The sequence below is a fragment of the Bidens hawaiensis genome, unplaced genomic scaffold (assembly GCF_021521415.1).
Source record: "Bidens hawaiensis isolate Kalapana, Puna unplaced genomic scaffold, B.hawaiensis_p1.1 tig00032655_1, whole genome shotgun sequence".
Taxonomy (NCBI): domain Eukaryota; kingdom Viridiplantae; phylum Streptophyta; class Magnoliopsida; order Asterales; family Asteraceae; genus Bidens; species Bidens hawaiensis.
In genome coordinates this window covers 94,640-109,472 of record NW_027495572.1, presented here as the reverse complement: position 1 = coordinate 109,472, position 14,833 = coordinate 94,640, and the positions used below count along the sequence as shown (strand labels likewise).

Sequence of the window (14,833 nt, the reverse complement as noted above, 5' to 3'; positions counted from 1 at the left end):
CCCGCATAGCGGGAACGTCGAGAACTACATTGTTTGAGGCTCCAGGATGGAATTGGTGGTTTTAACATAATTGATCACTATGTTCAAAACTACCAAAACCTCTGGGAGAATCTACACAAGTGGGACTCAACGCTCCTGACTTGCGAGGAGGTTACAGCCTACCCGCATCATACCCAAAGATCAAGCAGGAAACTCGGGAATTTCTGCAAGTGACAAGGACTTCCGCGGGAAGAATCCCCATGGAAAACCTTAAAAAACCCTTTTCAAAACCCTTTGCTTAAGTCCAAAAGTTCACATCACTTTATTAAACACTCATGAGAAGAACATTGGACTGGGGGGACTTGAAGAGGTAGGTCCCAGCAGAGCCCAGTTGGACCCGCAAGACTCACCTTGAAGAGGGACGTCTGCGCAGAAACCAACTGGATCCGCAGGACCAACCATGCTCAGAGACGTGACGTCCTTACGCGCAGTACGCAAGCTGTTCCCGCAGGAAATGCCTCCCAATGGTGAAGGACTCCGCCTGTTCCCGCAGCTTCGGATACAAGCTATCAGGGAAGGCCACCCGCGCAGCAAGGCTACACGCACAAGGCACTTAGCTCTCAATCACTCAGTGTCACCTGAAGGAATGAGCAAAGCCGGGAACAATCCCGCACAAGGGCGGGAGGGGGAATACTCCCGCCCAAATAAGCCAGTCCGTACGATAAGGGAAGATCTTCTGTACTGTACCTGACGAGGTATGGGCAAAAGATCAGACTAAAGATACGACAGCTTATTGACAACAGTATGGCGAGCAGCATGCTCCTGTACTGTATGTCACTATTAGCCGCTGCCTACTCACCAACTACTGCCATACCACGTGCATAGCCGGCAGTTGGTGGAAAAGGAATAGTACACAGCAGGCCTGGTCACTATCAGCCGCTGCCTACCCACCAACTACCAGCAGGGCACGTGCGTAGGCCACTGTTGGTGGAAAAGGAATACTGTTGCAGCCGGCCACACCTCCTTGGAAACCTGGCTATAAATACCACAAATGGTATGACCATCTCATCTTATCACATTATCATCATATTATACCTGATATCTGCTCTAGCAATCTCTTAATATACATTTATATTTAAAGAGCAATCTAGTCTGATTCTCACGCCGGAGGGTGGTCACAAGGAGGAACCCCCCCCCCTTCTCAGTGACAAGCTCACGGTGTCTGTTTTGCAGGATATCAGAAGAACCATCTTCTCCGGGTCTAACCCCTCGTGGGAAACATCTATCTAACCCCCAGGTTACTCGTAATCTGCCCGGGGTCCGGTTAGTGTTTCTTCAATATTTAATTATTAAGTATGTTATTATTAAGGAATGTTTTAGTCCAGTTACCATGTTTTCACGTAAATCAACGAGTAGATCGGACTACATGTGACGGGGTCTCCAAATATGATAAGTCGGACCGCCAACGAGTAAAATCGACCTCATAATAAATTGTTGGAGCGATGCAACGTATCCTCTCCCATGCCCATATCTGGAATAGGAACGTAGGACCACAAATCTCCAAAGCTAAATTAGATGATGCTTTGAACAAGTTTTTATACAAACATGCTAATACTGCACTCCACCAACTTAACTGACCGCATGCATTTAAATCACCTAAGTGATTTAAAAAATAAAAATGTACCAAGTTGTTCGCGGAATCAGCAAAAAGGGCAGAACCAAACAAATGCAATATATACAACCTCGTGCGTTGTATATATTGCTCCTCGGTTGGATTGTCAGGAAAGCAGGTTTTTATTTCGTTTAAAATGCGTGGTAAACTTAGCTTACACCCAACTATATCTCTTGTTTCAGGCGTAAAACCTAAAAGTTGTTCACACATACTAACCATTTGCTCTCACGAGAACTTGTAATTAACACCGGTAATTGCGGCACCGTTGACCGGCAAACCCCACAAAACTTGTATGTCTTGTAGAGTTACCGTTGCTTCACCGAATGGAAAGTGAAAGGTGTGCGTTTCTGGACGCCATCTCTCTACCAAAGCGGTAACTAATGCATGTTCGACGGTCCTATAACCGCAATCAATAACGCCACAAAAACCCGCTAAACGAATGTATGTCATAACACTTGGTGGGATTGCTTCATCTCTAAGAGACTCCCAAAAATTTGTATCGCCTCGCCTAACATTCAATACACTATTTTCCTTCAAGTATCCTGTAAACAAAGAATAAGCTCGGTGTTCATTTGTAACAAATAAAATATCATTTTTTAGTGGACCCGGATTTACCCTCAAACTCATTTGTAATACTAGTTTTAAAACAAGTTTTAGATTTTTAAAAAGTACCCCATATTCTAATTTCTAAAACAACAAACATTTTTGTATGTAAGATTGGGTTTCTCTCTTCAAAACAATATTTAGATTTTTATATGTGAAGTTGAGTTTATATATTTGTTGGTCAGCTTTTCCAAACCATGAATTCACGTGACTTCTATTTCTTGTTGTTTGACCAAGAATTTCACCCAAAACATGTAAAGGAATATTAGTATATGATTTGATATATCAAGTATAGGTAAGGAATCAATTTGAAAGAGTGTATTGATTCTTATTCTTATTCTTAATATGCAGAGAGAGAATAGTACGTAAAACATTGGCAAACATTTGGTGTGTTTATATATCGCTACACACCCTTGCAAGATAAAAAAATTTGTCAGATTATGTTAAAAGTCGCTACCCCCCTTGCGAGTTTATAGTTAGTTGTTAAAACTCGCAGGCCCCCTTGCTAGTTATCCATTTTTACAAAAGAGTTAGTAAACCACCTAAAAATACAAAGGGTCTCTCTAAACCACCTATTACTACAAAAAATTCGTCAAACGATGTTCATCATCCCTACAACTCCCAACGACAAATGGAATCCATTTAAGGTATCGTCATTACAACAAACCCTACTAGTGCTACCGTTTCAGAAACCCTATCATTCTTCGTTGGAGTTACGTGCCATTTTAGTACCTGTAGTTTGGTCAACTACGCAACTTTAGTACCTATTCTTTATTTTGTGCAAATAGCTACCTCAGTTTCCAAAAACTTGCATTTTTAGTATTTTTTTCTAACCCCGTCTATTTTTTCTGTTAAGTCAGAGATAATTTGGTAACTTTGTTATTTTCTTTGTTATTTTCTTTTATTTTAAACGCTTATATCTTGCAAACCCTAAATCCCCAAATCATAAAATCAAAATCCAAATCCTAAATCCCCAAATGTCGTAAAAATTCAAACCCTATGATGATATGGAGAAAGGGTTTGGGGATTTAGGATTTGGATTTTGATGTTATGATTTGGGGATTTATGGTTTACAAGATATAAGTGTTTAAAAGGAAAGAAAAAAACAAAAAAAATAACGAAGTTATCAAATTATCCCTGACTTAACGGAAAAAATAGACGGGGTTAGAAAAAGGGTACTAAAAATGCAAGTTTTTTGAAACTGAGGTAGCCATTTGCACAAAATAAAGAATAGGTACTAAAGTTGCGTAGTTGACCAAACTACATGTACTAAAACGGCACTTATGTTCACGACTTGTTTCTTCGTGTACTAAAACGGCACTCTTCTTCGTTGCCTCATATGTTCACGACTTGTTTCTTCGTTGCATCATATGTTCACGAATCATCGCTTCCAAACAACATCGAATTGTTAATCGATTTAGGGTTATTCCATTTATGGTTCAAAGGTATTATTTCATTTTTTTTACTGTTAATTTAAAATCATAAACAAACATGGTTAATATATACATTTGTTTGAGTTTCCTAAATTACCCAAACTGTGATTATTGTATTGGTTTTTTGTTTGATATGAATCACATATTTTAGAAAAATGCATTTTTTTGGTCAAATAATTTATGTGGTATGGTTTTCACGAATACAGATTCTAGTTCTCGGTTCGGTTTTTGAGACTAATGCGCGATGGCTCGCTAAGCTGTGTAACAAGATAATATTTGATTGTAATATTATTATAATTTTTATTTTGTGTGTTGGTGTATATACTTATATAAAGTCATTTTGGTATTTTGGTTGTTGCTGTTGCAGTGGCCACACAACAACCCACTTCTGCTATGTGAAAGTTACAACATTTATGTCATTACGCAAACTGCATAGAATCTACGTTTCTAGAAGATGTTTTTGCCTAAGAAATAAAGAAGCTTTCCGAGTACTTTGAACACATCTAAATACAAACTTAAATCATTTTGTATATTACGAGGTTGTGGAGTTAACGTTCAAGAAAAAGTGTATGAATTGAGATAAACACAAATGTCAATTGATGCATTTCGAACACCTATTACTAGCTAGAGGTGCAAACTGTTTTTTTATATATATATATTTTATTATTTTTAGTTTTTTGTTATCTTTTTTTGTTTTTTTGCTTATGTTTAGATGCAACGCTTGAAACCTTGCAAAGATCAGCTCCATTATAGGTATGATATTTACATTGACTTAATAGTTTATTTAGTAATTTATTTAATGTAAGCAAATACAATTAAACCATCAATTCAAATGAATGTTATTGTACACAAAAAAGAAACGTCTATCTTTGACCTTTTTTAAATTGTTTCAAATTTATTGATACGTCAATTCAAAGATTAACGGATACCATAACTAATTCATGTATTTTCTTAAAATAAAATTACTGCATAATTAATTCACATTGTTTCAAATTTATAAATAAAAGCGACTATTATTTTAAATTTTAATCATATGATTATATGATGACCATCTCTACAAAACTTTATCATTAAACAACTCAATCTTTCACACCAAACTTCATTACATCCATACATCCGAAAGAACCGAATACAATTTCGTAAGTTGTATTTTCATGTAGAAATTCTTAATTCTCAAATATCATATCCAAGAATTGCTAGTACACGGTTTACTTTTTATTAGCATGCACATCATTTCTTAAACAGGTTAATGGAGCATCAAACCACAACCATGCTACACGATATGAACGTCCTGAAGAGTGATTCTGTCATAAGGGGCAGTCATAAGAACTTATAGTCTTATTATTTTTATATATAACAATGTACATTGAAGAAAATTTGTTCCTCAAGTGCAACAAAGTTTGTTTTAATTACTAAGAGGTGGTTCATGTACATTTCTAATATACAATGGGCAAATACCATATAAATAACATACTTTCTGGTTTTTTCTTATAAAAGTCCATTAATAAGTTTTTGCACGCTAAAGTTTCTCTACATGTTAAATCTGAACAAAAAAGTGACATAAATAATAAAAACATATATCTTTTTTGTATTTATGTTACATGTATGCAATACATTGATTAAAGTCTTGACGTTGGTTATGTTTCATTTGTTTACTAATGTTTCTGTTATTAGTATGGCCTATAAACAAAGACACATTTTAATGTTTAGGACAATTTTTGATATTATTATAGATTTTCTCCCACATGGGTTTATCTAAACGTTGCTAGAACGCATCTAGCTAGCAATTATCTCGATCTGCTCTTTGTCTAGTTGTACAAAGGATTGTTAGTAATTAGTATCATGATAGCATAGTGCGTTGAGTAACTTTCAGTGGAGATCTTGGGGTTCATGGTTCTGGCATGATTGGATGATCTTAATGTCAAGGCCAATTACAAACTTGACACAATCCATGAAGAACTATATGCCGTGGTCGTAGGTGGCAGAAACTTCTACAAAATTCACGAGGGTGGTTGCTAAGGTGTTATTTGACATCCATTGTCAACACAGGAGGTGTTCGTAGCACTAGTCCTTGCTATCGGTGTCTTGTCTATGAAGAGTTTATCTCTTATTTTCATAAATGTTAAACTTGTAACACATCCAACACTTAAACTAGTTAAGAATTTTGGTCAAAACTGAATAAATAAAATGAAAAAAAAGTAGCTGGTACAATACTTTAAGCTCAACATTGACTAGTTCATATATGTTACAAATATTATAAGTTGATATAATAAAATCCTTCTAAGTTACTACAATGACTGGTTGATATATTATTTTGTAACGGCATGACTAGTTCATAATATTATATGTACAAATATGACCTTGACTGTTTATAATATTACAAGTAAAATAATTGATAGTCATCTGTTGATTGCCTTCAAAGTTATCTATTGTCATGCCCATAATTTATTGAATCAGCCAAGTTGATCATAGGAAGCAACTGAGCATGAATTTCCTAGCATCTAATCTCTTCTTCTATTTCTTTTTCATTCCTTTGATATCTGGTGCTGATACTTTAATTATGAACGAATCCCTCTCTGGATACCAGACACTTGTCTCTCTTGATGGGAACTTTGAAATGTGTTTCTTTAGACCAGGTAAGCTTCCCAACTATTACATAGGAATCTGGTACAAAAAAGTCAAAACATTAACAATAGTATGGGTGGCAAATAGAGAAACACCAATCTTTGATAGATTCTCTTCTAAGCTGAAAATAAAAGATGGCAACTTGGTGCTTTTAAACGAGTCAAACGCTCCAATTTGGTCAACAAACATAATCTCTACTATTGCGCTTGCGCCATCTGTAGTTCTTCTTGATGATGGTAATTTAGTTTTGAGATATGGGTCAAGTTCTAACCCACCAATTTGGCAAAGTTTTGATCATCCCACTCATACCTTTTTGCCTGGTAGTAAGTTAGGATACAACAAACGTACGAATACAGGGCAGGTTATAACGTCATGGAAAACTATGGAAGATCCTGCAGCCGGACTCTATTCTTTAGAGATTGTTCCAAAGGAGAAGCAGTATGTACTCAAGTGGAATAGATCTGTAGAGTATTGGGCTAGTGGGCCTTGGAATGGCCAATATTTCAGCTTAGTGCCTGAAATGAGGGTGCCCTATATCTTTAATTTCAGCTACATAGACAATGAAAATGAGAGCTATTTTAAATATTGGTTAAAACAACCTTCAGATATATCCAGATTTGTTTTAGACATCTCAGGGCAAACTCAGCAGCTGAGATGGGAGGAGAGTTCCAAGCAGTGGTTTTTGTTTTCGACTCTACCTCGACAAATTTGCGATATTTACGCCAGCTGTGGGGCGTTTAGTGTTTGCAATCAGCAGCTCTCGCCATTTTGCAGTTGCCTGAGTGGTTTTGAGCTAACATCACAGAGTGATTGGAACGCGAGTGAATTTGCTGGAGGATGTTTCAGAAAAACAGAGTTTAAATGTATAGTTAAGGAAGAAAAACCTGGGTTCGTTTCAAGTTATGTCCCAGTTAAGTTTCTTCCAACATTTCATGAAAATGAAACTCCTCCGTTGGATGAATCAGCATGCAGAAGGTCTTGCTTGGGTGACTGCAGTTGTGAAGGATATAGTTTTATCTCTGATAAGTGTCGGCTTTGGAATAGAGAAACTTAAATAACATATCACTTGTGTTTGTTTTAGACGATTCAGGTGTAGAGAAATTTGTACTGAACGTCAAAGTTTTTTCTAAAGATCTTCAACATCATATAAAGAATGACAAAGTCAAGCTAGGTACTATTGTCGGGTCCATTGCAGGCGCGATTGTTCTTGTCTCGGGTCTAATTTTTCTTATAATCTATAGGAAAAAGTGGATATCGGTTGGGAGAACGAGAATGGATGGATCGTTGGTAGCATTTGCCTACAAAGATTTACAGAAAGCCACCAAAAATTTCTCGGATAAACTTGGTGGCGGTGGTTTTGGTTCAGTTTTTAAGGGGATATTGTGTGATTCGTCCATTGTGGCAGTGAAAAAACTTGAAAGCGTTAGCCAAGGAGAGAAGCAATTCAGGAGTGAAGTCAGCACAATTGGGGCCATCCAACATGTTAATCTTGTACGCCTTCGTGGGTTTTGTGGAGAAGGTATCCACAAACTGTTAGTGTATGATTACATGACAAATGGTTCTCTAGCTTTCCAACTCTTTTATAGAAAACAAGATAATGTTCTAGACTGGAAGACTAGGTATCAGATTGCGGTTGGAACTGCAAGAGGGCTGGTTTATCTTCATGAGAAATGCAGAGATTGTATAATCCACTGTGACATTAAGCCAGAAAACATTCTTTTGGATGCTAATTTCTGCCCCAAAGTTGCAGATTTTGGTCTAGCTAAGCTTGTGGGTCGAGACTTTAGTAGGGTTTTGACAACTATGAGAGGAACACCCGGATATCTAGCTCCAGAATGGTTATCAGGGGTGCCTATCACTCCCAAAGCAGATGTTTATAGCTATGGAATGCTGCTTTTTGAACTTGTACATGGTAAAAGAAATTCTGAGCAATCTTGTGAAGGTTCATGTTTTACATTCTTCCCTAGTTTGGCTGCAAATGTTGTCATGGAGGGAGGCGACATCCTTAGCCTGCTAGACGATAGGTTAAATAGGGAAGCTAATGTTGAAGAAGTTACAAAAATTTGTAAGGTTGCATATTGGTGTATTCAAGATGAAGAAGAAAGTAGGCCATCAATGAGTGAGGTGGAACATATTCTTGAAGGGGTTGCGGATGTGAGCATGCCTCCATTCCCGCAATTTTTAAAGTTTTTCGTTGATGGCACGGAAGATGTTCCATTCTTCAACGTGTCTTCATCAATCTTCAACGAGTCTTCCTCAACCGGGAGTTCACAAGTACAGAGCAATATAAGTGGGGATTCTCAATCAAAGAGTACATCTTCTTGAAAGGATTTGTCTTTACTCTTGTACTTATTGTTACAACGTGGCATTAGTAATAATTATAGATCATGCAAATGGTTTTCTATACGCATCAGATCCTTTCATGCATGCAAAAATTATGTTCGAATGTAGTTGTTGGTTCCTCTTGAGGTTTCCAATAATAAGGTTTATTTGCGGAGCATGTAGGCATGGTTCTATTGCTTGGTAATTTTACATTTTCATGCTATTGTTCATTGTGTAAATGAAGAGTAAATTGTTCTTGTTAATCTAACTAAGCAAATCAAATGAAGTACAAGCTCATAACTCAATAATCAAGCGTCATTATTCGGCTACAAAAAAAGTTATTAAAAGAAGCAGTCACAGTTATCTACCACTTTGTTTAACATAGTTTCTGTAATAACTGAAATAGCCAATCACAATGTAAGAAACTTAAAAATGGGAATCCTTTGAGGCATTTCCTCAAACAAGTTGTGTGCATACAACCAATAAATCTTTGAACTTTGGTTGCTGATGGTTCTTCCTCAATATTATTATTCAATTTGGACAGTAGGCTCGATTTGATACTTGATCTGGGTCAAGATTTGAGACTCCAAAAAGGAGAGAAACTGATTTTTAATTATTTTTATTCTCCAAAAGGCCTTTTTTATTCTATGTTTGTCACAGTTTGAAAAGCCAATAACACGAAATCATAAAAGTATAAAATAAAATAAATAGTAAGTTTGTGAATAAAATATTTGTTGATAATTAATATATGGTTAATAGACCAGATGTATCATAAGTCATAACATGCCATATTGAATTGTAATGCGTCATAATTAGGGGTATGTAATTGTTCATAATCGCTTAAACTAATGAACCGGAACCGAACCGGTGTAGCAGAATTCTAAAAAGATAATGAATAAAAGTCACTCTTAATATTGTTCATTACTTAATTCTTTATTCGTAATGTGTTTATCTCGGGAAGTCACTCTTAAGTTCATCTATTTATGAAGTACATTTCAATTTAATTTCTAGTCCTTTATATCATGTTTACTTAAAATTAATCCAAATTATATATACAAATATAGTTTTTATTGAAAATATGTGTATATATATAGGGTAGGGTTAATGTAAAAAAAAATAGTTTTGTGAGAAGCATAAGAATAGATGTACACCTTTAGATCTAAGATCTAGTGGTTGAGATTGTTAGTTTCTAAAAGTTGTATAGTTTTCTCTTTACTTGTTATAGTGTGTAATTTAGGTAGCTACTTTATTTTAAAGCATTTTCACACTTCTCATAAAACAATTTGTTTTTTATTTGAACTCTTATATATATATATATATATGTGTATATATATATATAGGGAGAGGATCATGAGATAACTCTTTATTAGGGAGAGAACTAGAGAAATCCTAATTAAGGGGTTATTTTTGTAAAAATGCTATTTTATATGTTTGGATGTACGCTTCACCTGTACCCCGATTCAGCCTCTGCTACGATTTTGGAACCCTAATTAGTGAAGATAAGTTCCTTGTGGTGTCTCGATTTCAATTGAAGATCGATTAAGATGAATTTCAATCATTTAGCATGGCAATTAAAGGTATTTCAGTTCCGAAAATATCTTCCCGACTCATTCATTCATGTTTTGGAACCCTAATTAGTGAAGATCAGTTCCCTGTGGTGTCTCGATTTCAATTGAAGATCGATTCAGATGGAGTTCAATCATTTAACATGGCAATTAAAGGTATTTCAGTTCCGAAAATATCTTCCTGACTCATTCATTCATGTTTTTTTACTGATTTACAATCGATTGTTTCACCGTTAATCAGTTAGGCTTTGTTTCATCTCAAAGTTCTATAAACAATTTTGACATTATAGTTTTAGAATTAGGCGTTTTTTGGTTAGAAACAGAATCGATTCATTCGTTGATATTAATTCAAATTCTGTCAATTATAATGGTATCACATTGCAATCTGATGATGATAATCAACAAGGTAACATCTTGTTCTTATAGTACATATATGCACTATAATGTTACGTATTACATATATGTAGTGTAAAAATAACATATGATTTATTTTTATCAGAATGCCTAATCGAACTCCTTTCTACTAATTGGTGTGCCTCAAAAAGGTAGCATCTTGTTTATATACTACATATATGCAATATAGTTTATGTATTACATTTACGCAGTATAAAATTACATTTGGTTTATTGATCAGAATATCTAGTCCAGCTCTTATGCTGACATTGCCTCAAGTTTTATCAACTGCATTGGTAACATCTTGCAAGCTTATGGTATTAAACAACAAGGTAATATCTTATTTAACATCTCATTTTATATACTACATATATGCAATATAATGAAACACATGATTAATGCATATTAAATTGAACTGTCTTTGTTCAAAAACAGTTAATTCTAAAGGAAAAGTCCTTAATTTGTTTGAAATAACTTCCCAAACGAGTTCAGCATATGCTACTATACGCAGTATAACTATGACTGCCTAATGCTAACTATTTTCATATGTATTTTCTTCACGGTACAATAATTTATGCTAATATGTTTTAATGTCTTTATATGTGACTCATGTGTAGGTCAACGTTGATGTATGTGATAAATCAGATTCATATTCATGCACGGATTCATGCGTACCACCTACGTGTGCAGACATATTTTTTGTGTATTTATATAAGTATTTCCATCTTTTAAAATCAGCGATGTTAGTTAATTTGGGTCGGAAATGTTTGTGAGATTTTCAGTATTTAACCATGTATTCATGTTGCAGGTGCACATGTAGCACTTTCTTGTTGTATCCGATTAATTATTGATGTGCCACATTCATTGAAGTGCAAAAACAGGGAGAGAGAGTTCTACAACTCTGTAGATACCTTGAGTTGTATGGTGTAGATGTTTTGGTATGTAGAGTAATTATTGTTAGTTTGGCTCACATAATTGCACCGTATGCACGTATTGGAAAGAAATCAGCAGCAAGTGAGGGTTTGTTTAGTGGTTTAAAGAACTCGGTTCTAGTTCTTGACATTATCATCATGCTTTTTATTTAATGAAATGTAACATTAATATTTACTTGATGATGTTTCTTATGTATTGTATGTTTGTATTACATACATGTATGGTTGTTTTACGTGCATTTTTAAACATTGTATTCGTTCAGCCTATAATATACAACATTATTTCAACATTATATATTTATATTTATATATATGTAACGTATGTTTGTATTGCATAAATGTATTACAAGCATTCATGCATATATGAATATGAGTTTTAACTGTAACAGTCAACTACAAACTTCATACATCTATTAAAACCACCATATAAATATATCATAACATTCATATTCAAATTCCATCGCATGTTCTAACAACTGATACGCAAATTCCATCAAATACAATAACAATATAATACATCCTTAACTAGTGCATTGTTGAACTTCCATTTATGTGTTTTCTTGCATATCCTATCACTTGTTTCTTGCGTATGTTGACATCATAAAGCATAACTCTTATGGCATATAGTTATCTCATTGGCCTTGACTGTTCAATCTTCCTGATATCATCATCATTGAAATCCAAACCAAAATCTTCTTTGTTTCCCTTGAAACGATCCATGTGCCTTATAGCAAACACATCGCAGCCCGTGAATTTGTCATTTGCCTGCTAAAACAAAAGTGAATCATATTTGTTATTAATCAGACAATATCATTGCATATGTAACACAACATAGTTCATATGCATTTAATATCAAATAACTATATATGTAATTGAACACTTTGAAATGTTCCACATGCTTCATAGGAAACACGACACAACTCGTGAAGTTTTCATTTCCTATAAAAACAAAATTAATGCATACATATAGCACATCAGAAAATAACACCGCATATATGTAATATTACATAGTTCATATGCATTTAATAGCTGTTGATTGCATATAGGTAATACAACTAAATAGCAATGCACCAAGTAATAAAACATATTTCATATGCATGTAACATTTAAGCATTGCATATATGTAATACATATTATAATTGTGTATATGTAATGCAACATATAATAGTAATGGATATATGTAAACAACATAAATCATATGCATGTAATAGTTAATCAATGCATAAACATAAAACATGCATATAATATGTACTGAAATATGTATTATTCTATTAAACAGAAAAATAAAAAAATAATAGAGATAGTTGAACGCGATTTCAGTGCGATACACCTAACTGATATTGATAATGTGTGAAATTGCTTATATGATCACTTACTTGATAGTGCTCTTCACTTTATTTTTTTGAATTCTAATCTTACGCTTCAATTTGGTCTGCCTTATTCATTAGAGGGTTGAAAGTCTGATATGGTGGTTGATGAATTAAGTGAAGCTCAATTAATGATCAATAAGCGTAAACGTTTAATACGCCGGATATGGTAATGCATATGTGCAATGCATCCTATAATACATATGCATTACATATATGTACTACACCAGATTTTTAAATGTTTAATACACCTGATATGCGTAAACATTTAATACACCCATAGCGCGTACGTGCGATACAACAGCTCCACAAAAACGTGTAATACAACAGTAATGCATAAGTGTAGTACGTCCTATAATGCATATACGTATTACATATGCAATGCATATATCAAACACATGATTTATCGTTATTTATATGGGTCATACCGTTTATGATGTTGTCCTTTTCGCCTTTTTCCCTGTCATTCATAACCTCTATGTCCTCACATTCATTATCACTTTTTCCTCATTTTCATTGTTGGAGACGTCATCAGACAATGCTGCATGTTTCGATATATGTGTGCTTTTTGATGCCCTCGCTGTTTCTCTTTTTTTTGCTGTAAAATATATGTAATGTTATATATACATACTTACGTTACGTATTACAAAAACTGTCAGTCTTTTGTATATTTACCTGAATTCGCCTCTTCGACACCTGACAATCTTCTTTGTTCAAACTACTACCCCTTTCCATCATATTGTTTGGATCACCCTTGTTTTGTTTGCTTTTGTAAAAAAAAATACTATATAATTGAACACATACACTTTTATATAATGAAAAACAAATAAACAATATAACTTACCGAACTTCTTATCATCCGAAAACTCTTTTTTACCTTTTTCTTTGTTATACACAATGTTTATCCACACATTCTGGATGCACATAATTATCCATTATCGGGAGTTTAATAGGGTTTATTGGGTTGCTTGATGATGTTTTTTTACCTTTTCCTGAAAATTTGAGCATTGTTTGTCTTGTTACGATAAATAAGTGCATATACAAGAATTATTTATGTAAGCGAGCTTTTAACAAACCATATTTTCAAGATTTCATCTTCTTTTTGTTATTACGTATATGCATTATTACTAAATGTTAATAATCATACTAAATGTTACATATATTGCATGTATGTGTACCTAAATAAACGTCATGCCACTCTTGTCGACTATAAGAAACATGCATACAATAAACGTAGCTACACATGTTGCCTCGACCTAACTATATTTTAACGTGATTTGCATGTCCATTATTAACGGATATGCTCAGTAACATAAACAAATATATGTTTGACAAACATAATTGGGATTTATATGTAATCGAACATGTGATACATACTACGCACGTGCGATGTTTAACATGACATTCAAAATATGATCTGATATCAATATACTATTATTCAATTAAAAACAAACAAGAATTACATATGTGCAATAAATGTAACATCCTACTTTCAGTTATTATAATAAAAATAAATTTCGTTATTTCATAGTGGGTCGTTATCGGTTTAGATAAATAGAATACGAGTTGGGCTAGTGCTGGGTAAATGAATATGGGTTATGGACTTGGGTTAGGAAAGAAAGAAGGAAAGACCACGGGCTTAAGCCCATGATCCATAAATATATAAACCCTTAATATCCATTTAATCCTCATTCACACATATTCCATACACCACCCAAAACACACACTTAAGATTTCTCTCTAGTTCTTCCTTATCTCTATCCGAAATCAAGAAGGAAACCGAGCACCGATCCGAGGTAACGATAGTTTAATATTGTATGAGCTTAACCCGTTAGATAAAGTTGCGAAACAACGAGCCGACACCGTTAAACCGTTTAAATCACGAGATCCGGGTGGAATCGGGTATAAACCGAACCTATGATGAGCTTAGGGACCACCCTAG

At 34.4% G+C, this 14,833-nt stretch overlaps 1 long non-coding RNA gene and 1 pseudogene across 1 annotated transcript; one reads left to right on the top strand and one right to left on the bottom strand.

The window, feature by feature from the left end:
• The first annotated feature begins 6,172 nt into the window (after positions 1-6,172).
• LOC143583872 (G-type lectin S-receptor-like serine/threonine-protein kinase At2g19130 pseudogene) lies at positions 6,173-8,964 on the top strand (annotated as a pseudogene).
• Positions 8,965-12,209: 3,245 nt separating this feature from the next.
• Positions 12,210-13,881, bottom strand: LOC143583869 (uncharacterized). The gene is made up of 3 exons (XR_013144255.1): positions 13,801-13,881; positions 13,320-13,351; positions 12,210-12,289 (listed from the first exon to the last, which is right to left on the bottom strand). It is a non-coding gene; the product is annotated as an uncharacterized LOC143583869 (long non-coding RNA).
• Between the last annotated feature and the right edge of the window lie 952 nt (positions 13,882-14,833).